This window comes from Dromiciops gliroides, chromosome 3 (genome assembly GCF_019393635.1).
Source record: "Dromiciops gliroides isolate mDroGli1 chromosome 3, mDroGli1.pri, whole genome shotgun sequence".
Classification (NCBI taxonomy): domain Eukaryota; kingdom Metazoa; phylum Chordata; class Mammalia; order Microbiotheria; family Microbiotheriidae; genus Dromiciops; species Dromiciops gliroides.
Genome location: NC_057863.1, coordinates 199,392,876 through 199,416,590, shown reverse-complemented (window position 1 = coordinate 199,416,590; position 23,715 = coordinate 199,392,876).

Below are 23,715 nucleotides of genomic sequence, written 5' to 3'. Positions count from 1 at the left end.
TATATGTGTGCTCATTATGGAACTTACATTTGGAGGAAAATGTTAAATCATGTGAATATGGTTCAGGACACTCCTCCATTAAGGGATGGTGTTTGGGAGATCAGTTTAACATAATAAGTTATTTTCTAACTAATAATAATTAGGATTAGATTAATTAAATTTTAAAGGGAAAAGACAGATATAATTCTATCCTTGTACTCCCCTCTCTGAGAAAAGCAGAATGGCTCATCTTTAGTCTCAATCTCCTGAAACCAACACATCCTTTGGAGAGGGTGAGAGGAAAAAACTAGAAATAGCTTATCTATTTATGTCTCACTGTGAAACTCATTTAGATAGACCAATATGAATACACATACTCTATATTAGTAACAACACTCCACTCTCTACACTTAGAATAATGCAAATTAAAGAAATTTTGAGATGTTATCTCTTTTATCTCACACTCAGAATATTAGCAAAGATGTCAAAATTGAAAATAACTAATGCTGGAAAAGCTACAGAAAGATAGGCCCATTGTCAGTACAGTTGTGAATTCATCATAAAAAGTGGGTAAAATATCCATAACTTTTGACCTACTGCTACTCATATGCCTCAAGTAAGTCAGAATTAGAAAGGAAGATCTCCCAGATTCACTAAAACATTTATATTAGTACATTTTTGGGGTATAGATGAAAATAATACAAAATGAAATTGAGGGTAATTAATTGCAGGATAGGAATGTCAACAATTGCTGAATGATAAGAAATGATAAAGTAGAACAATTCAGAGTAGCATATTAATATTTTTACATAAATGTATTTTATTATTTTCCATTTACACATAGCGATAGTTTTCAACATTTGTTTTTATAAGATTTCTAGTTTCAATTTTTTCTCCCTCCCTCTCCTCACTCTCCCCTCCACAAGACAGCAAGCAATCTGATACAAGTTATATATGTATAATCACATTAAACATATCTCTGCATTAGTCTTGCTATGAAAGAAGAATCAGAGCAAAAGGAAAAATCTCAAAAAACAAAAAACAAAAAAAATAGAAATAATATGGTTCAATCTGCATCTAGATTCCATAGGGCTTTTTTTTTTCTGGATTTGGAGAGTTTTTTCCATTATGAGTCCTTTGGAACTATCTTGGACCATTGTATTGCTGAGAAGAGTCAAGTCTTTCACAGTTGATCAACACACAATGTTCCTGATACTGTGTACAATGTTCTCTTGGTTCTGCTCATCTCACTCAGCATCAGTTCATGTAAGTCCTTCCAGGTTTCTGTGAAATCTGCCTACTCATCATTTCTTACAGCACAATACTATTCCATCACATTCATATACCACAACTTGTTCATCCCTTCCCCTATTGATGGGAACCCCCTCAATTTCTAATTCCTTGCCAACACAAAAAGAGCAGCTATAAATATTTTTGTATATGTGGGTCCTTTTCCCTTATTTTTTAACTCTTTGGTAGAAAGATCCAATAGTTGTATTACCAGCTCAAAGGGTATGCACAGCTTTATAGCCCTTTGGGGATAGTTCCAAATTGCTCTCCAGCATGGTTGAATCAGTTCACAGCTTCAGCAACAACAGCATATGAATTTATAAGAAATAACCTAGTGAAAAGTAAGAAAAACAATAAAACAATGAATACAAGAATGTAAATGAAAGGTAAAATGTAAAACAATTGAAACAGAATTCAAGACAGTCACTTCTTTCAAGTAGCTTACATTCTAGTGTCGGAGGAAACACACACATACTGTAAAGATTGGAATGACACCACCTGCTGGAGACTTGCTGTAGAAGAGCTCTGCCCATGAGGTGAAGGTCTTTGAGGGCAAGACCATGAATCTTTTCTTCGGCATCAGGAAGTGGCATTTGCTTGTGGGAGGAAGAAGGGGGAGCCTGGCGCTTGGCCTCACTCTTTCCCGTGGACTCTGGCGGAAAGGGGAGCTAGAAATGCGCTCTCCCTTTAATAGATAGATGAATGTAAGGCTTTCTCTCTTTACCAAATTCTTATTCTCCTTAATAAATGCTTAAAAGCCTAACTCTTGCTAAAGTTTATAATTTATTGGTGACCACTCATTAGATATTTTAGACAGAGTAGCTAGAATTTTAGCCTTAACAATACCATACATATGCATATAAAATACATACATATTCTTGTGTGTCTGTATGAGCATGTGTGTACACACACAAAAAGTAAATGGAAGGTAAAATTAGAGGTGAAGGCAATAGCAGCTGAAAACATTAGCAAGGTAATTCTGTAAAAGGTGGTGTTTCAGATGCATTTTGAAGGAAATGAGAAAATATATAGCAAATAAGGAGGAAAAACATTATAGCAACAAGGGATAGCTAGTTCAGATGCATAAAGACTGGAGATAGATTGCTGGCTTGATCAGTAGACTGGACAATAGAATTGTATAGAAGAACAGTAAAATGATAAGAAAGGTCTAACAATATTAGGTCGTGAGTAGCTTTAAAAGTGAAAAAGTTTATGTTTGATCTTATATTTATTTAGCAAACTAAGCAATGTAGTTAGTCTTACTATTTACGAATATTTGACAGCCATAAGAAATGTGGATATAGTATCAGATGTTAATATGGAACCAGACCTCAGAGGAGATGCCAGGGCTGAATATCTAAATCTGGAAATAATCAATACAGATAATAATTAAACACTTATGAACAGATGAGATGGTCAAGTGAAATAGTATACAGGTAAAAGAGAAGAATTTTGGAGAAAACTCACAATTTAATGTATGTGTCATAATAATAGAATTCATAAAGTGTTTTAAGTTTTATAAAACAGTCTACACATTATATTTCATTTGATCATCTTGGGTAAGGATCCATCACATGATATGAAAGAATTATTCAGACAGGGAAAAACAGAAGGGAGAGAGTGGTGTCATTTTTATCACCAACACCATTTACATAGCAGCATGACATTTTTAGATGCTTTGCTCTTATTAATTATTTAATTTGATCCCTAAATTCACCCAGAGAAGTAGTTGGTATCCCCACTTTCAGGTGAAGAAGCCTTGGAGAAAGACCCCATGAATTGCCAGGTACAAGCAACTACTGATTTTCTGAAGCTGGATTTAAACTCAGGCCTTCCTTACTCTACATCTAGTGGCCTAACTACTCCACCATTTAGCTTAAAGAGCATCCAGGAGGAGGTGATTAACATTGTCAAATGCTTCATACTAAACAAGAAATTATAAGATGATTTGAAAATTAATAGGTTGCTTATAATTTTGGAGAGAACAATTTTAGTGGAATGTTGATATCAGAGGGTAGATTGCTAAGTATTTAGAAGTGAGTGAAAAGAGAGGAAGCCCAGGGACTATTGTAGAAAATTTATTCAAAGAATACAGATAAAAAAAGGAAATAAAATAGTAAAATAACCTTTTAAGATGGAAACATATACAGTGCTTCTTTTTTTTCTTTTGAATGAGGAGGGAGACATAGGAATGTTTGTGGGCAGCAGAATAATGACTACTAGATAAGGGAAGAAGGGGAATTAAGAGAGAGTGGGGAATTAGTGGGGACAACCTACTAGAGAAGATGGGAGAGGATGATATCAAGAATGCATTTTAAAGTGTTCTATGTGGTACTTGGAGTCAGAAAGACTTGTTTGAATCCTGCCTCAGGCTCATTAATTAATTGTGAGTCTGGGCAAATCTGTTAGCCTCTTTCATCTTTAAGTTTTGTCATCTCTAAAATGGACATAATAAAAGCATCTATTTCCTAAGTTTTGTGTGATCATCAAATGAGATGTACTAGAATACTAGCAGTGATTGACTTTAAGGAAATAAATTTTATCTTAATTAACATGCCATAAAAGTCCATATAAAAGTTAGTTATTGTTTATTATTATTATATTTATTATCAGTTAACAGCAATAAAGGAATGAGAGGCTAGAATCAAAAGGGAAAACATGCAACAAAAGTTCATATTCTGAAACAATTGCCAATGATAACCTAACAATTCATTATTATTATTTCAGTAAAAGAAAAATATGAGATTCATTCCAGATTAGTAACTATGTTCAAAAGATTCTGAAGAGTTCAAATGTAAATGAAAAGCAGGGGAAATTTTAGCATGTTTAAAACTGAGGTAGGACTTGATGGCATTTGCGTTATTGCTGTGATAGGGATTATTTGTACTAAGTTACAGGTAATGGTATCTTTAAAGATCAAACCTAAAGAAAGTGCATAAAATTTTATCTGGAAAAAAAAAAGATTTCATTCCCAAGGCTATTTAAGTTATCCTATTTCCAGGGGAGAACAGATTCTAGAATTCTGAATTCTGATTCACATTTGTATTTGCTGTGGCTTTGTTTCTACAAACTTCCATATAGTACACTCTGAAAATGACCTACACAGTGCATTAACTCAGCAAGGAATTAGAAGTTAAAAAAAAAAGGAAAGTTTTGAACCCACAGAAAATGTCATGGATTGAAATGCTTTTGTGAAGCTGAAGGATAAATGTGATTAATCCAAACATTACAAAGCCCAAAGAATGCTTATGATTTCTTTCAGAAGGTGAAATATTAGGATTCTAAATAAATGTACTTGGTCTATTCAACTTCAATAAGGTCACAGTGAGACACAAATGAAGGCAGCCCTCCCTGTTTTTTCCCATTTTTTCCCCTTTCAACTTTTGTCTTCCTATATTTTTTCCCTTTGTCTCTTTCTGTGTCCCAGTCGGGTATCCTTGTGGACAGGTAATGTATTTTTAGTGTGAGGAGCTTTCACAAAGGTGTGAAACATTTTTCTCTTTTCCCTCTAGTGTTTGCATGCTCACCTTGTATTACCAACCTGCCCTATTTATTTGGAGTCAATAATGTATCTCTGTGAGGTGTGAGTGCTAGAATATTACTTTTCTACATTAATTAATTGAATATGGTAATGAGGGCATGACGACAAAGTCAAAGTAGAAAAAATAAGAAATAAGGCAGTTTATTAACTAGCACAGAAAAGAAACAGTGAACACTATTTTTGTATTCTCGAAAACAATCCATTTCTTTAACAATATGGATATGTGTAAGCATGTAACAGAAATATCATAAGTCTGATTTTTCTTAGATTTAGGCTTTTATGAATTATATTAAAGTTGTATATTTCTATTTTGCAATTAAGAAAACATACTAGTTATCAACTACATATGTATAATAGGGATGTTTTTTCAGCTGTCTAAATTTCCAAGTAAAATCATTTGGCTTTTGCTTTACTTTTTCTTCAAAATTATTTTGCAAAACAATTTATGATGTCAAAGAAGAGTTGGGTTTTTATCATCATTTCCTTTTCCTACGTCAAAATTTAAAATTGTGGAAAGTGGTCACTTCTCACATGTATTTGAATGATTTTTATTGAATCTTTTTCATAAGACACTGTGGTTTCCTGCATTATATTTCTATAATTTCTTGGTGTGGAAACTTATTTGTGGTAAAGATTAATATTGAAAGTTTTAGCTGAATCATTTGAGAGGGGCCACACCTGACCCACCCTGAGATTGCGCATGCTACTGAGCGGCTTTTGAAGGACCTCCTCTTTTGGGGAGGAAAACACAAGGAACTACTGGAATGCCAACTTTAAAGTGATGGTGGGAATGGAAGTTCACGCTGTCTGGCAGTTGATTTAGTCATGGTGGCCAGCACGGGGAGTTCAGGCTGGTGGCATCTGGGGACCTGGTGGATCACGTGTTTTGTACTCTGATCCGGGTGACTCCTGAGTTACTGCAGACTGAATGGTTTGGAGAGTTAATGGTGGAAAACCCTAAGTTTAGTGTTAAAACTATCTATCTTCATTTCTACTTCCTTATTTCCTTAATTGGTTTCACTTTTGTGATCTAATTAATTCCCAAGCAATAAAACCTGATCCTTTATGAACTAAAGCTCAGAGGCTCATTTTCTTATTGCCCTGGGAGGTATATATATATATATATATATATATATATATATAAAAGGGGAAGATTAATGATCCATATATCCAATTTTGACTTTCAGATTGGTCACCTGTATATTCTCTCTGACATATGAGCAATAATATTATCTGAAGTCTTATATTTCTCTGGAAAAATATGGTACTTTAAATTGTATGACTTGCTGCATTGTGTATATGTCATCTATATATGCACATATGTATACATACAAACACAGAAAGCACTTCCAAATTAGAGTATTTTGGGAAATTTAATTCTTTATATAACTAATAAACATATATTGCTTTGCATAATTTTTAGCATGAATATTTTTTTGGACCCCAGAGTGAGACACACCCTCTACAACAATTAGGCACCAGTTTTTTGTGAGTTTCCAACAATCAATATATGGAACTCCTACTGGAAGTGTGGGGAAGCTGCTGGTAATCATGCTTACAGGAGGTAATTACAAATAGAAATAAAAAGTTCAATGTGAAATCCAGTGATAGTAAATTATCCATTTTGCCACCCTGCCATCTTATTTATTTGGTGAAGAAATAAGAGCAATCATGATATCTTTGGGGTACATTTTTTGGATGACAGATTGAAATGGGTGTGATAGCTCTGCATATGTTTTGTTGAATCTTTTTTGGAATCTGGTTCCTCTCTTTCTTTTACTTTGTTTCTATATTATTTGGCTTTTTATCATTGTTGGCTATGGGACTCTACTCCAGGAGGCCAAGTCCTGTTTATATTTTTGATTTTTGTTCTTTTAGGGGAGGAGAAATATTTGTATATGTGTGTGTGTGTGTGTGTGTGTGTGTGTGTGTGTGAAAATTTGGCAATAACGAAAAAAGCCACTAATCTTGACATGACTAGTGCATCCCTGAAAGTGCGTATTGAAACATTTTATTTTTCTCAGTGAAGATATATGTGAGGTATAGAGCAGTTAGCAATAGGAAAAAGTTTAGAAATGTATACTGTTGGTAGAAGAAGCATGGCAGTGAGGCTAAAGGGGTGACTTTTGAGTTCTAAAGACCTATATTCTATCAAGTCATATTTCTGATAAATATTAGCAATATAACAAGAGGTAAGTGATTTCACTTTTCTGTGTCCCTAGCAATGCACAAAGACTAAAAGTTATAAATAAGTCACTTTTCTTTATGCATTAAGAGAGTTTCCATACCTGAATTATCTACAAGGAAAAAATTGCATTTTCACCTCCTCAAATGGAATCCAAGTTGAAACTGAAACTTATTAAATATAGATGAGCACTTCTGTTAACCAATGTGATTGCAGAATGGTGTGTTCTATCAAACTAAATTTACTCTAAGAATTAATCTCTTTTATGACTAGCTGCTGAAGAACTACAGGGAATAAAAAAATAAAGAAATTAATAAATAAATTAAAATCTTTAAAAAACGATCTTCCGTATTCCATCAGATGAAACTGGTTTTCAGTAAGTCGATGATGATGATGATGATGATGACTTTACCCTTTTCCCCCTCATTTTTTTTTGAGTTTTCAATGACTCCAGGACATCCCTAGTCCCTTCAACAACAAACATTTATTTTATTTTCCATTTACATGTAAAGGTAGTTTTCAACATTCATTTTCATAAGATTTAGAGTTCCAAATTTTTCTCCCTCCCTCCCTCCCTCCCTTTCCTTCCCCCTCCACAAGATTGCAATCAGGTTATATATGTACAATCCACAAGTGTTCTTTTTATCAGTTCTTTCTATAGAGGTGCATAGTAAGCTTCCTCATTAGTTCCTTGGGATTGTCTTGGATCATTACACTGCTGAGAGTAGTTAAGTCATTCACAATTGTTCATTGAACAATATTGCTGTCATTACGCATAATGTCCTCTCAGCTCTGCTCATTTCACTATACATCAATGTTCATTAGTCTTTCAAGTTTTGTTTGATCATTCTCTTTGCCATTTTTCTGTAGCATAAGACCATTCCATTACAATCATATCACACAGCTTTTTCCATCATTCGTCAATTGATGGACATTCCCTTGATTCTCAATTCTTAGCCTCCACCAAGAATTGCTATAAATATTTTTTGTACAATTTTTACCCCTTTCTCTTTTTCATGATTACTATTGTTAACTGTTTCCCTTCCATCCTATTCCCTTCCCCATGATATTTATTCTATTATCCATCTTCTTTCATGCTATCACTCTTCAAAAGGGATTTGCTTCTGTCTGTTCCCTCCCCCACTCTGCCCTTCCTTCTTTTGCCCCTCTCTCTTTATCCCCTCCCCCTCCTATATTCCTGCAGGGTTAGAGAGATTACTCTACCCAATTGAGTGTGTACATTATTTCCTCCTTGAGCCAATTCTAATGAGATTGAGGTCTTTGAGCCAATTCTGATGAGTGTTAGGTTCATTTACTGCCCAGACTAAATAGATTACTCCACTCAGTTGCGTGTGTCTGTTAGTCTCTCTTTGAGGCATCTCTGATGAGTTTAAGATCTTTGAGCATTTTCTGATGAGTGTAAAATTCATTTACTGCCCTGCTCCTCTCCCATCTCTTCCCCCATTCTATAAACCTTTTCCTGTTACTTTCATGTAGGATTTCACTTCTGCCCTTCCCCCTCTCCCAGTGAATTCCCTTCACCCCTCAATTTAACCCTAAAGATGTTATCATCTAGCTAAGCCACACAGTGGATGAATCATCACCCCTGGATCCAGGGGGATCCCAGCCAAAACCTGGCCTCAGACACAAGACAGTCGCCCACTGTTCAACCCCAGGTATGTCCCCCAACTCTAATTTTTTATGGTTCTCTAGGGTCATGTATTTGAAAGTCAAATTTTCCATTCAGTTCAGGTCTTTTCATCACAAATATCTAAAAGTCTTCTTTTTCATTAAAGTGCCATCTTTTCCACTGAAAGATAATGCTGAATTTTGCTGGGTAGGTGATTCTTGGTTGTAATCCCATTTCTTTTGCCCTTTAGAATATCATATTTCATGCCCTCCGGTCCTTTAATGTAGAAGCTGCTAGATCTTGTGCTATCCTGACTGGGGCTCCACAGTACTTGAATTCTTTCTTTTTGGCAGCTTGCAATATTTTCTCCTTGACCTGAGAGCTCTGGAATTTGGCTATAATATTCCTAGGAGTTTTCTTTTTGGGATCTCTTTCTGGAGATGATCGGTGGATTCTTTCAATTTGTATTTTAGCTTCTTCTTCTAGAATTTCAGGGCAATTTTCCCTGAGAATATCTTGGAAGATGGTGTCTAAGCTCTTTCCTTGATCATGGTTTTCAGGTAGACCAATAATTTTGAAATGATCTCTCCTGTACCTATTTTCCAGGGCAGCAGTTTTTCCCAGAAGATATTTCACATTGCCCTCTATTTTTTTATTCCTTTGGATTTGCTTTATTGTGTCTTGGTTTCTCACAAAGTCACTGGCTTCAATTTATTCAATCCTAATTCTTAGGCAAATATTTTCATCAGAGAGCTTTTGTACCTCCTTTTCCATTTGACTTTTCAAGCTGTTGACTTTTTTCTCATGTCTTTCCTGCATCACCCTCATTTCTCTTTCCATGTTTTCCTCTACCTCTCTAACTTTATCTTCAAAGTCCTTTTTGAGCACCTCTATGGCCTGAGACCAATTCATACTTTTCTTGGAAGCTTTAGATATAGAGGCCCTGATGTTGACATCTTCCTCTGAGGGTGCCCCTTGGTCTTCCTTGTTACTGAAGAAACTTTCTATGGTCCTCACCTTTCTCTGTCTGTTCATCTTGCCTTTCTTTTAGTTGACTTTTAGCTCCTTAAAGTGGGGCACTGTTTCCAGGCTGCAGTATCTTAAGCTTAAGAAGTCCCAGGTGTGGGGCGGCTACTTGGCACAGTGGATAAAGCACTGGCCCTGGATTCGAGAGTACCTGAGTTCAAATCCGGCCTCAGACACTTGACACTTACTAGCTGTGTGACCCAAGCAAGTCACCTAACCCCCATTGCCCCACCAAAAAAAAAGAAGTACCAGGTGGTATGATTTAAGGAGAATCAGGTTCTTCCCTCACCCAGCCTGTTTCCTGGTCCTAGATGACCCCAGACCAACTTGCTAATCAACCAGCTTTGTGTGTTGTGGTTGTTAGCTCTGATGAGCCTGTGCCCCTCCCTGACCTGGACCACTGCTAGTCAAGCCTACCTCCTGGTTCTCAGCAGGGGTGTAAAATCTAAGTTCTGCCTTAGCACCAGCATAGACTCTTGTAGTATCATCCCTGCCCAGGGCTCAGCCCAATCACCAGACTGTGAGCTTAATTCCAGACAACACTGGCACTTCAGCTGATTCAGAGGCTCTTGGGGTCTGCTTCTCTGGTGAGGCCTTCCTGGGACTGGATCTGTGTCAGGGTGACTGTGGGGTTGGGCTCAACTCCTGTATCAGCAGAGTGCTCCCTCCTTCTGACCTTCCAAGCCATTCTTTCCCCCACATTTTTACTGGAAAAATATATAGGAAATAGATTTTGAAAATGCCTGTGTATATATCACTACTATAGAGTTATTTAGAATTTTATGTATTAAATTCTGATATTATATGCCTTACTATACACACACATGCTGACATCTATTTATGTATGCATATATGTGGATTTGTGTATATCTGTGTGGTGTTGACAGGGCCTTTTTGTTGAAAAATACAAAAGTATGACTATAGATATATAATACATTTATATACTTGAATGAAATTTAATACATACATCTTTTATATTAATATATTTGCATGCATATTTAAGTTAATTGTATTATATATATGTACTTAATTCTTTTTTGGTTTCATCCTACTCTTCATAAACCTTTTTGGGGTTTCTTGGCAAAGGTACTCAATTGCGTGTTGAAGTATATACACACAGGTATGTACTCATATATATATATATATATATATATATATACATATATATATACACACACATATATATACACACACATATATATATACATACACACAAATTACAAACACATAGATATATGTTTTGTCCATATGTCATCTTAAAATGCTGAGAAATGTACTTGTTTTTTATTTTCAAGCTGTTAATTCACGTTTTAATTAATTTTAGGTATACATGAGACAGTTTGCTAAGGAGCCACATTTAATTTTCACAGATTAAAAAAGTTTAAATACATAAAACATATACAATACTTAGAATCTCTGAAACTACTGTATGTTATCTCTAAATTTTAGTATAGTAAATGCTTCTCTAATCCTGAGTTCAAGTCCGGCCTCAGACACTTGACACTTACTAGCTGTGTGACCCTGGGCAAGTCACTTAACCCTCATTGCCCTAAAACACACACACACTCACACACACACACTCACAACATCTCTTTAGAATATTGCACTGAAAAATTATTGTTTTTTAGAGGTGATCTTATAATTTAAATTGTAAGCAATAGAGAACACCTTCCTGGTGAGAGAGATTGTTTTTAAAGCACTTCACATTTCAGCAGAACTTAATTAAAGTTTCCTTAGTCTTTCACATTCTAAAAAGAGGATAGAAAAAGGCTCCATCAAGGCTCAGTACACATTGTTTCTCTTTGCTTTTCAGACTTTACAATAATTTTTGGGTAGGGGAGGGAGGCAGAGAACCTAAAATGTGTTCTTTTGGGAGTAAGTTTAGGCATTTTGTTTTCTTTTTCTGAAGTGGAAGACCATATTCACAAACTTTACTAAGCAAAAGCACTTCTATAGTATTTTAAGACAACATGTTGCACTGTTCATTAGATTCTTTATAAAAACTAATTAAAACCACATTGACCTTTTTCTCTGTTCTCAAGTAAAACATTGTAACTGATGTGTGTTAATTGTGATCTGTTGATTTTTTTTTTACTTATCATAGTTGTCAAGCCTTTCTAGAAGAAGGGTTTCATATTCTGTGTTTCTATTTCTTATAATTCCAAGAAAAGCAGTGTATTTAATAGACACAGCAAATATCAGCTGATCATGAAGATCTCCATCAGATGCTAAGTCAATATATAATATGATCTTTGAAAAAGAAGATAAAATGAAAATAAAACTACTAAAAATGAAGTCACTAGTAAACTTGGTAACAGGAAATTGTTCTATAGCTACATAATAAAGATAATTCTGGGGGCAGCTAAGTGGCGCAGTGGATAGAGCACCGGCCCTAGAGTCAGGAGTACCTAAGTTAAAAAAAAAAAAAAAGATAATTCTGAATGGGTAACCCAGCAGGAAGTAAAGATAACTTTCCTATGATTTAATTAATATGGAGCAAAAATGAAAGTTGAGAAGCATGAGATTTATTTCCTCTCTGAGATTGGTGAGCCTATATTTTCATATCCCCTCTCATACCCTTTTCACACATGTGTAGATTAGCTGTTGTTGGCACAGAGTTAAGTGTTTAATCAATGCTTGTTAATTTGTAACCCTTTGATTTAAGAGTCAAGTGTCTGAGGACGGATTTGAACTCAGGTCCTCCTGAATCCAGGGCCTGTGATTTATTCACTGTGCCACCTAGGTGCCCCCTCATGAACATTTTAATACACTTTTATTATTTTTTCTTTTTAAATCACTCATTTCCTAGTATGATTCTCCCACTTCCCTTTGTATTAAACCTTTCCTTGTTACAAAAATAGTAAAATAAAAACACCACATGCAAGTGACTTCATCTGACAGCACAGAGTGTCTGGAAATTACAATTTTCTTGTGTTTTGATATATTCCTCTACTTCAAGAACTAAAACCTTGCATAATTTTATCAGATAATTCAGAAAATGAAGTACCAAGTGTGATTAGAAAAAAACCCTTCAAAATTATAAATGAGTGGGGTGAACAAACTGAATAACAAACTAACAAATATACAAGTAAGGAATTCAATTAGATTAAATTCAACAGGTATTTATTAAACATGGGACTATTTGGTAGGATCTAGGCATACATAGGTAAAAAAAAATGAAACAGCTTCTGCCTTTAGGGAACTTAGAGTCTTTTTCTTTTTAGAGAAAATATAGGAATCTAGGTGGTATAATGCAGGGAGCAGTGGACTTCATGTTAGGAAAACCTGAGTTGAAATCCAGCCTCAGAAAGTTAATTACCAGCTGTAAGATATTGTACAAGCCACTTAACCTCCTTTTTTTTTTTGCCTTGGTTTCTTCAAATGTAAAATTAAGATGCTATAATACTTACTACCTAAGAGTGTTGTGACTGTTCAATGAGATAATATTTCTGAACCACTTAACTTAGTAATTTGTGCATAATAAGCTGTATATAATGCTACTTTAGTTATGTAAATAGAAAAAATAAATATAATATATCTAGCAGTTTATTTCATGAAGAGGCTACAGGTCATAAAGAAAGGGTTGTAACTAATAGAGAAGGTGGAAGAAAAAGCTTGGTAGAGGGTGAGAGGGATACAGAAGGAATGAGCTTGCCATGAATAGTTAGGAAGAAATGGGAAACCAAGGGAGCTTCAGGCTAAGGAAATCTATGACTCAGAATCACAGAGAGTCTGGTGCCACAATACAGTGGGATTGTTTGTTGTTTGTCCTTTGTTCTCAAAGAGAACCACGGCACCAAGGTGAATTGGATTTAAGTGATGGAGGGATGTGAAAGGTTACCAACCTCATTCTCTCCTCCATCCAGAGCCATCTGGGTCCAGTAGCTAGCTAGATATCAGGATGACTGGAGATGGCCCCAGATGTTTAGGGCAATTGGGGTTAAGTGACTTGCCCAGAGTCACACAGCTAGTAAATGTCTGATATGAGATTTGAACTTAAGTCCTCCCAATTTCAGGGCCAGTACTCTATCCACTGTACCACTTAGTTGCCTTACCACAATGCAGTAGATTGTTAGGAAATAGTGATGATAAATTAATTATCAACTCCACAAGATTTAGAAGCGAGGAGTGGTACACATGTAGCAGTCATGTGTACAGATGTATGACAGGTAGCAAGTCCCTGGTTCTTCTTGATATTCAAGGAAGGGGTGGAAGCCTGGGTGTCTGTCTAGGTATGTGGCTTATTTTAGGTTATTACCCTTAAATCTTCAGCCAGTTCAGTTTTAACTTCAGACTCACTCCATCATTGAGTTGATTGTCTTCCTGAGTATGGAGATTTTTTATGTTGGATTTTTGGGCAGCATACAGTGAAAGGCAAATTATTTTTTGGTTCTCCCTGCTGGTCAGAGCAAGTGTTGTTAGTCTTGTAACCTGATTGGTTATAGATGAATAAGGAATGTTCTTGTTACTTCCCCTTCAATTGCATATTATTCATTATTTTTAGTATATAAAATGTTTCTATATAAAATAAAGAAATTTAAAATTATATTATAAATGAAGTAAACTAGGTGATGAAGTGGATAAAGTACTGGACCTAGAGTCAGGAAGCCCTAAGTACAAACCAGCCTCAAATATTAACTGTGTGACCTTGGACAAGTGACTTAACCTTGTTTGTTTTAGTTTCCTCATCTGTAAAGTGAACTGGAGAAGGAAATAGCAAACCACTGCAGTATCTTTACCAAGAAAATGAGGTCATGAAAAGTAAGACACAACTAAACAACAGATTAATTTTGTGCATGTCCCATAGAACATTAGATTTATGGCAAACAAGTAAGACTTTAAAAGTTATTTTGGTCACTCCCAAAAGTACAAAAAGACATTGAGTAACAGAATAGGAAATCTAATATAAAAAAGACTTTCTATCAAATAAACCATTTTAGATGAATTCAATTATAGAAAATTATGTAACAAGTATAAACTGTATTCTTTTACCTATGTAAAAATAAATATTAACTTTTAAATTGAACTGAACTTCCCTAAACTCTTGATAGCTAGATGATCCTGAATCAGTATAGAAGCAACAATAGATGTTCTGGTGCTGCAGTAAATTTAATTTGGCTGCAAATTCACAGTGTATGAAGTCACTTTTGACATAGTTATCTGAAATCTGAACAATTAATTTAATTAAATTGATTCAAATATATCACTTGTATCCTGAGGATACTGTAAATCAAATCTTGGTGAGAGAGAATGGTATTTGAACTCTTTTATCCTGTCTACACAACAAAACAATGGAACATGTTAGATCCACCTCATTGACTCTGTGTATCTACTAAGCATTCAAAATAGCATTACTGTAAAGAAGCTGAAGAAAATGATATTCATAAATGATACAATAAAATCTGAAAGAATAAAAAACTAGTAACTAGATTGATGGTTTAATACAAAATTTTAATTGATGTGGGGGAGAAGATGGAATAGAATACATCATTACTTTATATTTAGTACCTTAAATATTACTTAATAGTTAAAAATTAAAAATAGTTAAAAACATTTTTCTCTAATGGCTCTCATAAATCTAAAGTTCTCTCTCTGCGTCTCTTTGCCTCTCTGTCTCTCTGTCTCTCTTTCTCTGTCTCTCTGTCTCTCTCTATCTCTCCCCCCACCCCAACCACTCCAAGTCCTTTCTCTGCCTATTTACATTAATGGTCCCTATTTATAAAAAAATGATTAAATGTAAAATAATAAAAAAACAACAAGGGGGTGTGTCTTATGGAAATGTGGAAATATATATTATGGATATATGGATATACATCTATATATTTGTCATCTGTTTACTTCTTTACTAGTATTATAAGGATTAATAATGCTTGAACTTTGAGTATATAAATAAATGCATAATATATAATGAGTTTGGAAAATGTAAATTGGCATTAAATTAATCATACATTTTGTATGGTTTGAAACATATTAATAAGTGAATTGTTATAATTTTAATACATAATAAATGTGAATGCATAGACACATTTATAAACAACCATTCTAGAATAAGTTATTAAGGCTACCATGAACTCCTGAGTTATACTAATATGATACTTTCTTGATGTTCATTTCATATTGATGTTATACTTGGAGTAAAAGGGAAATTTCAAATTAATAACACAGATTGTTCCTATGTTGTCTGATGGGACATCTGCTATGAAAAATTGAGCATTGCTTCTTCCCTAAGGTGTACCTTGTTGACCCTTAATATAATGAATCAAATGTTTCTCTAAAAGTCAGTTTTCTATAGCTTGGTTTGTGCTATGGTTCAATAATAGTCAAGGAATTCTATGTGAAAAATCAAATCCTTTGTGGGCATATAATATCAGTTTTATGAAGAATTCATTGAAATTTAGTCCAATAGTGGTATTAAAAGATCTCTTAACCTATGATCTCTGAATTCATACTAGTTGTCTAGTTAAAGCATTTTTTCCCATTCAGTTTGTTTTTTAGATTTGTAGTTATCTTTTCAATGGCATTATACAATTGATATTTTTGCAAAACTCAGGAGAAAATACAATGAAAAGATTCTTGAAAACTAAGTGTTTGTGAAGGGAAAAAAGACCCCCTCACCTTAAGGACAGTGAGATCCCCTGAAGAGGATACCTGGCCTTACTCTTACTCTTACACTCCTCTGCAGACCTTATTCTGAAAATTCCACAACTGATTCTAACAGAAGCCAACCACTTTGTGCCAGTTTTGTGGTTTCCCTTTTGTAATCAATTCCATGAACTGTCACGATCCTCTGGCAGTTTCAAGTTTCCCAGTTGAGACACACACATATGTTTTGAGAGACCCATATACTTTGGCTCTTCTGCTCTTCCTGATGAACCTTGTTATACATGTGAGCTTGGCTATTTTAGTAAAAATGTCATAATAAAGGTGTTCCAATCAAATGCTACACACCCCCTTCTATGTCAATCATAAATAACTTCTATTTTCTGTAACGGGTGTGGTGTATTGACTGGAGTATTTGGGTTTGTATTAAAGATACTTATCTTTTTGTATCAAAGATACTTCTCTTTTAACTACCTGACCTTTGATATATTGATTGACATGATTAAGCCATATCATTTTTAAAATGAATAAGTTTTGCCCTAAGTGGCATGCATGGAGAGATAGATTGGTTCCTCTGTCTTTGCCATTTAATTGATAGAAGCTTTCTAATTTAACAATACCTTTTGACTATTAATGAATCATTTGCTGCTATGTGATTTTTATCAGAGAGTAAAAACATAAAATGGAAAGAACTTCACCTCTATTATAACTTATATGTAATCACAAAATATCATGCCATTAACTTTTGTAAGGTTTTAAGAGTAACTTCTAGAAGCTTTATAGAATGAGAAGGTATAGATGACTTTTGACTTTTTCTATTGGATGAAATAACAGATTCATTGAAAGAATTGAAGGTGGAAAGGTTCTATGATACCATGTTCTCTCCTTGCTTTTGTGGATATTTATTTTCTGTAAATCATGTTGGTACCTTTTCAGTACTACTACTACTACCCTATGTTTGTCACTTCAGATTCATGATTCATGACTTGTTCTTACTTTCCTTGTTCTAGACTTCAGAATTTATATTTCACCTTCAAACTAAATTCTATGTTAAATTTAGATCTCTAAGTTAATTAATTTCATTCATTCCCTTGATGATTATTTTTCCCTCTATGATTTTGTTAGCTGGATTTTATATGTTCACATCTTGTAATTTTTATTCTTAGAGTAAGCCACTTAAAAGTAATCATAAAAAATGTGATAGTCTATAAGTGTGAAAGAATATCTTTTACAATTATTATGTGTATCAGGAAGAAGTACAATCCTATAAAATACTTCCAAAGAAATCTAGAAAACATACCACACTGAATTTTGATAGGGAAAGGAAATTAAAAATCAAAATCAGTCATTTTTTTTAGCCCAGGTTGGCATTGGACGATTAACTGAGGTTGTTAAAGAATGGGGATGGGATCTGACTAGGAATGAATTGGGTTGTACACTCCATTGTGATTGTTGTCCATGTCTGGAATCTGAGTGGGCCATGGAAATTTTTGTTGTTGGCTGAGTCACCAATCAGGACTCCATAGCCAAAAGACAGTTATTCCCAAATTGAATAGATTAAGTCACCCAAGGCATTGTCTTAGAAGTAACACTTTTCTCTCATAAATTTATCATATTCTACTTAGAAATATAATTGTATTTGTACAAGTCTTATCTTTTCCATTAGATTATAAACTTCTTGAGTATAAGAATATGTTTTATGATTCATTGTGGTAGTCTCAAATCCTGTCTTGGTACCTTGAGCATAAGTGTTTATTATCTATTCTGAACCTTTAAAATAGTCATGATTATATGTGGGTATACACATACATGTACATCACATGCATGCACATGCACATCTATGTCCACATACATATACACACATCCAGCTAGTGATTCTATTTGCTGAATTGTAGGATAATTTAATTGATTTTTTTCTCCAAGAAATTTGATGCTATTTTTATTATGATTATAATTTTTTTCCACTGGTATCAACTTTTCTATGTTTGATGTAAATTGAAACGATTTGTGCTCATTCAGGACTGTGCACTCTCCTAGCATTTTTCATCAGCCACTGGAAAATTCATTTTTTAAAAAATCAGCCCTAGTCTACACTGCTGAAAATTAAGATGTTTGAATAATTATTCAGTAACTTCAGATGATTTAGGAAGTCAATCTTGGTCCTATTAACTTGGCCCAAGGGTGTTATAACAAGGATTAATATATTCCTGCTTGTAAAGTTAATTGTAGTTTTTCTAAGAATTAGAAACTTATGTATTTTAAGAAGAAAAGCACATATAATATAATTTTCAATCTAGTAAATTAAAGTATAAATACCATCTGTGGAATATTTTTTTTTCTGTAAAATTATATATTACATGGAAATTTGTGTAGAATGTTTCACATTATGAGTAGATATAAACTATTTCTTTACCAAAAGAGACATTAAGCTATTTATAAAGAGAATCAGACATTTCCAGCTTGAAACAAAATTCTGTTTTTCCTCCCATTTCTCCTTCCAATTGGATATTCATATGAATGCAAATGCCTCACTTTAACCACTCTTTACCCCCTTACATTTTCCCTTGTTAGGCCCAAAGACACTGTATCTGGGAAATTCTCAATGTGAATAGTAAAAGGGAGAAGAATTATACAAGAAAATATTGTTTATCAAGAACCCAAACTTAGAAAGGAGGTTTGGGGGGAGGAGATAACCATCATTTGCATTTCAATAGGATATTTTTTAACAAAAAGAATTCTGAAAAATATTTCAAATTTATGTACCACATTCTGAAGTTCATTCAAATCAACTTTTAGTAGTCAACCATCAAGAGCAATTTGCTAGCTACTGGGGATAGAAAGAAAAAAAAGTCATTAAAATACAGGAATTTATATTTTATTAGGGAAATGCAAAACATACATAGGTAAATTAGTACAAAGTGTATTTATATAATAGCAACTACTTTTAAGGGGAAAAAAAGTAATAAATGGGGGGATAAAGAAGGACGAAGCATGTCTCATATAACAGAGGGAACCTAAGTTGTGGGTTTTTTGTTTTTGTTTTTGTTTTTTGGTTTTTGGTTTTGGTTTTTGCAGGGCAATGGGGGTTAGGTGACTTGTCCAGGGTCACACAGCTAGAAAGTATCAAGTGTCTGAGACCGGATTTGAACTCAGGTATTCCTGAATCCATGGCTGGTGCTTTATCCACTGTGCCACCTAGCTGCCCCCCTAAGTTGTGTTTTTAAAGAAGTTAGAAATTATATATTTCAAGTATGTGGAGCCACTTTGCAAAGGAAAAATGAAAAATAAAATGTTGTATGAAGGGAAAATATAGCAGATCATTTGGGAGAGTGTCAGAAAGGGATATTTATGAAATGAGGACTATTGTGGAAAATGCCAGGCTGAAGAGTCTATATCTCAGAGGCAGTGGGTAAAACCAATAAGAATGTTTGAGTGTGTGTTTCTATATGTGTGTGTGTTTTTGTGTGCGTGGGTATGTGTGTTTATAGGTACACATTAGTGTTATAGGTGTGATGTTTAAAATCTAAATTGTGGTCGCCTTAAATCAGAAGCTTCAGCTCCAGTCTAGCCTAGAGTTCCAGCCTGGTTGGGTTCTTCCTCAAGCCCTCCTCCACGAGCCTGCTTTAATCAGGAACTCCTTTAGCAAGCTGTTTGTGGAAGCTTTTTTATACATCTGGAACAGAGGCGGTCCTTACACACTGCTTCAAGGTTGGCGTCATCCAAATCCATTGTCTTTGAGGGTGTTCTCAAGTTGAGTTCACAGTCTAGTTTCTGAGAACAATACCTTCTTAAGGGATAGCCAGGTGTGATTACAATCCAATTAAGTTGAAGTAGACTTAATCAGCAGTCAATCACTCTCACTTGATTCAATCAGTATAGATTAATCTCCAGGTGGGTCTTTGAGTATCTGCTAAATCCCATTATTTCATCACATTCCCCCCTTTGTTCCTTCTAAGAACAGGTGTTCCTAGATGAAACAGTAAAAAAATAATTAAGTCTTTGTAAGTCTTTTCTCAGTTCTCTTGTCTTCTTGGAGTGGTAAGATGTCATCAGGAGGAAGCTGGATTCTGGTCTGGAAAGCTGGATTCTTCTTCTTTAACTGAATTGTTGGATTTTTTACTATACCTTAGCATAGTTCATAAATCTCATATTAATTTCACCAAAGATAGTATGATGGTAAAAATGCATGTTATGCTGCATAACTGATGATGTACTTGTAATATATACAATAATTCCAAACCATACCCACAATATACATAGTCACAATGACATGTAAATAATATATGAAATTTAGTACCTTATTTTCCCCTAATTACATTTAAAAACAATTTTTAACATTTATTTTCAAAATTTTGCATTATAAATTCTCTCTCTCCCTCCCTGCCCTCTCATTGAGAAGACAAGAAGTTTGATATAGGTTATACATGTGTAGTCATGAAAAACTTATTTCCATATTAGTCATGCTGTAAAAGAAAACATAGACCAAAAAACCCCCCAAGAAAGCCAAAGAAAGTCTGTATTCAGACTCCATCAGTTCTTTTTCTGGAGATGGATAGCATTTTTTAAAAAATCATAAGTCTTGTAGAATTGTCTTGAGATCATTGTATTGTTGAAAATAGCTAATTCATTCACAATTGATCATCTTACAGTATTGCCATTACTGTTTACAATGTTGTCTTGGTTGTACTCATTTCACTTTGCATCAGTTCATGTAAATCTTTCCAGGTTTTTCTGAAAGCATCCTGAACATCATTTCTTAGAAAACAACAGTATTCCATCACAATCATATACCACAATGGCACACTTTAATTCTTGGTCCCTCATCTGGCTGCTGGAATTCACTCTGTCTCTTCTAAGTGAGTCCAGGCCATTCAACAACTCTCTGCCCCCACTACTAAGAGGCAGTTAAGAGCCATTCTGGGAGCAGACGGGTACTGCAGGCAATGGATACCCTCTTTTGGTGAAATTACTAAACCTCTCATAGCTCTAACAAAAAATTCTGTCCCAGACATTTTACAATTGGATCCCCAGCATCTCTCAGCCATAAAAGAATTAAAAGGGTCCTTGTTATCAGCACCTGCCCTAGGACTACCAGATTACAGTAAGCCTTTCACTCTCTTTGTGCGTGAACAAAGGGGGGGTGGCTTCTGGAGTTCTGACTCAATCACTGGGGCCTAACCAACGCCCCATAGCCTACTATTCAACCCAGCTGGACCCTGTAGCATCTGGAGTGCCACCTTGCAGTGGCGGCCACAGCTCTTTTGGTAGAAAAAGCCTCTGATTTGGTCCTAGGTAGCCCCCTAACTGTGCAATGCCCTCACGAAGTAGAGGCTCTCTTACTACATCACAGTACATATGTACACATATATGTGTGTGTTTGCATGTGTATACATACATACATATACATGCATGTGTGTATATATACATGCATATGCATGCATGTGTCTGTATATAAATTGATGGAGGAAAGGCACAAGTAATATAGTTCTATACAAATATTTGAAGGGCAGTTATGCAAGAATGGCAGGAGGGGCAGAACTAGGTACAATGGACAAAAGTTGTAGAGAGGCAAATTGAAGGGGAAGGATTATATTATCTCCAAGATCCTTTCTAGTTCTATGTCTGTAGTCCCCTATAGTCAGTCAAGATGAGGAGGCTCAGGAAAACTGGGGGGTATAATGATGGCTACACAATATCCACATCTGCATGTTTGGAGACACAATATCCTCCTTCCCTTACCTTTGACTCAGACCTTGTAGCCAATGGATCTCAGTTCAGAGAATGGACTCTGACATCTGAATGCAGAATTCCAAAATGAAAGGAGGAAGAGGAAAGGGTGTTGGGAAATAGCATTTGTTGGAATGAGGAAAGCAGCCAGATGAGGGACCAAGAATTAAAGTGTGCCATTGTGGTATATGATTGTGATGGAATACTGTTGTTTTCTAAGAAATGATGTTCAGGATGCTTTCAGAAAAACCTGGAAAGATTTACATGAACTGATGCAAAGTGAAATGAGTACAACCAAGACAACATTGTAAACAGTAATGGCAATACTGTAAGATGATCAATTGTGAATGAATTAGCTATTTTCAACAATACAATGATCTCAAGACAATTCTACAAGACTTATGATTTTTTAAAAAATGCTATCCATCTCCAGAAAAAGAACTGATGGAGTCTGAATACAGACTTTCTTTGGCTTTCTTGGGGGGTTTTTTGGTCTATGTTTTCTTTTACAGCATGACTAATATGGAAATAAGTTTTTCATGACTACACATGTATAACCTATATCAAACTTCTTGTCTTCTCAATGAGAGGGCAGGGAGGGAGAGAGAGAATTTGGGATGCAAAATTTTGAAAATAAATGTTAAAAATTGTTTTTAAATTTCATCACATAGGAATTTGGAAATCTATTTGGTGAATGGATCAGAGGAGGGCATGTCTTGAAACAAGTACAACAATAAGAAACTATTGTTTTAATACAGATGAGAGATTCTGAATTTCAAACTCTGAGACTGAGTGGAAAGAACAGGACATATGAAAGTAATCAATAATACTCAATAACTTATTGAATGTAGAAAATGAATGAAAGGGAAAATAAGGATAACTCATAGATAATGAACCTAGGTAAGTGAAAATATGGTAGTATACTCAAGAGAAATAGGGAGATTTTAGAGGAGAAATGTAGTTTTGGAGGGAGAAATAAAATGAGTTATTTTTTAATATACATTTAAGTTGTATATGGGTCATCTAAATAGAGACATCCAGGAAGTAGGTTATAACTGGACTTCATAACATATACCACTTATATGGTGATGAAAATGGGAGAGCTAAAATCAACAACAGTAAACATAAAAGAGAAGAGACTAGGACACTACAAAGAACCCACCTGATTTATTGGAAAAGACATATTTTCAAGTAAAGGAGACTAAAAAGTAATTGTCATAAGCGTGCCAGGAAAACAAACAAGAATACTGTCATGGAAGCTCAGCGATTCAGGCTTCCCAATTACCATGTAAGTGACTAAAAACAACTGGCAGACATCAGCTGCTATTGTACCTAGAGTTTTTAATTGTTATATAGACATTTGGAAGCTGCAGGTGCCCCTGAATTACATCTGCACAAGTTCCATATGAGAGACCAAAGAACCCAGAGTTGACTCTAATGGTAGTTGCTGCTGCTACTATGTCTATGACAAGATGCTCAAGGATGCTGAACAAAATTGCCATGGACAAGATTATGGAAAAGACACAAACCTTAGAAGAGAACCAGTTTCTGGAAAAGAGGGGAAATTAGTGTGAAGAAGGAGAAGCTTGAGTCCTAAAATTTGGAACTTAATTTTATCTAGAAAGCATGGAGGGGAATAAAATTATTTTTAATTATTCTCTTTTAACCCTTGTACTCAATGCTCTAGGGCTAGGATCCTAAATAACTGTTTGTTTATTACTGGGTCTCTCACTTTTT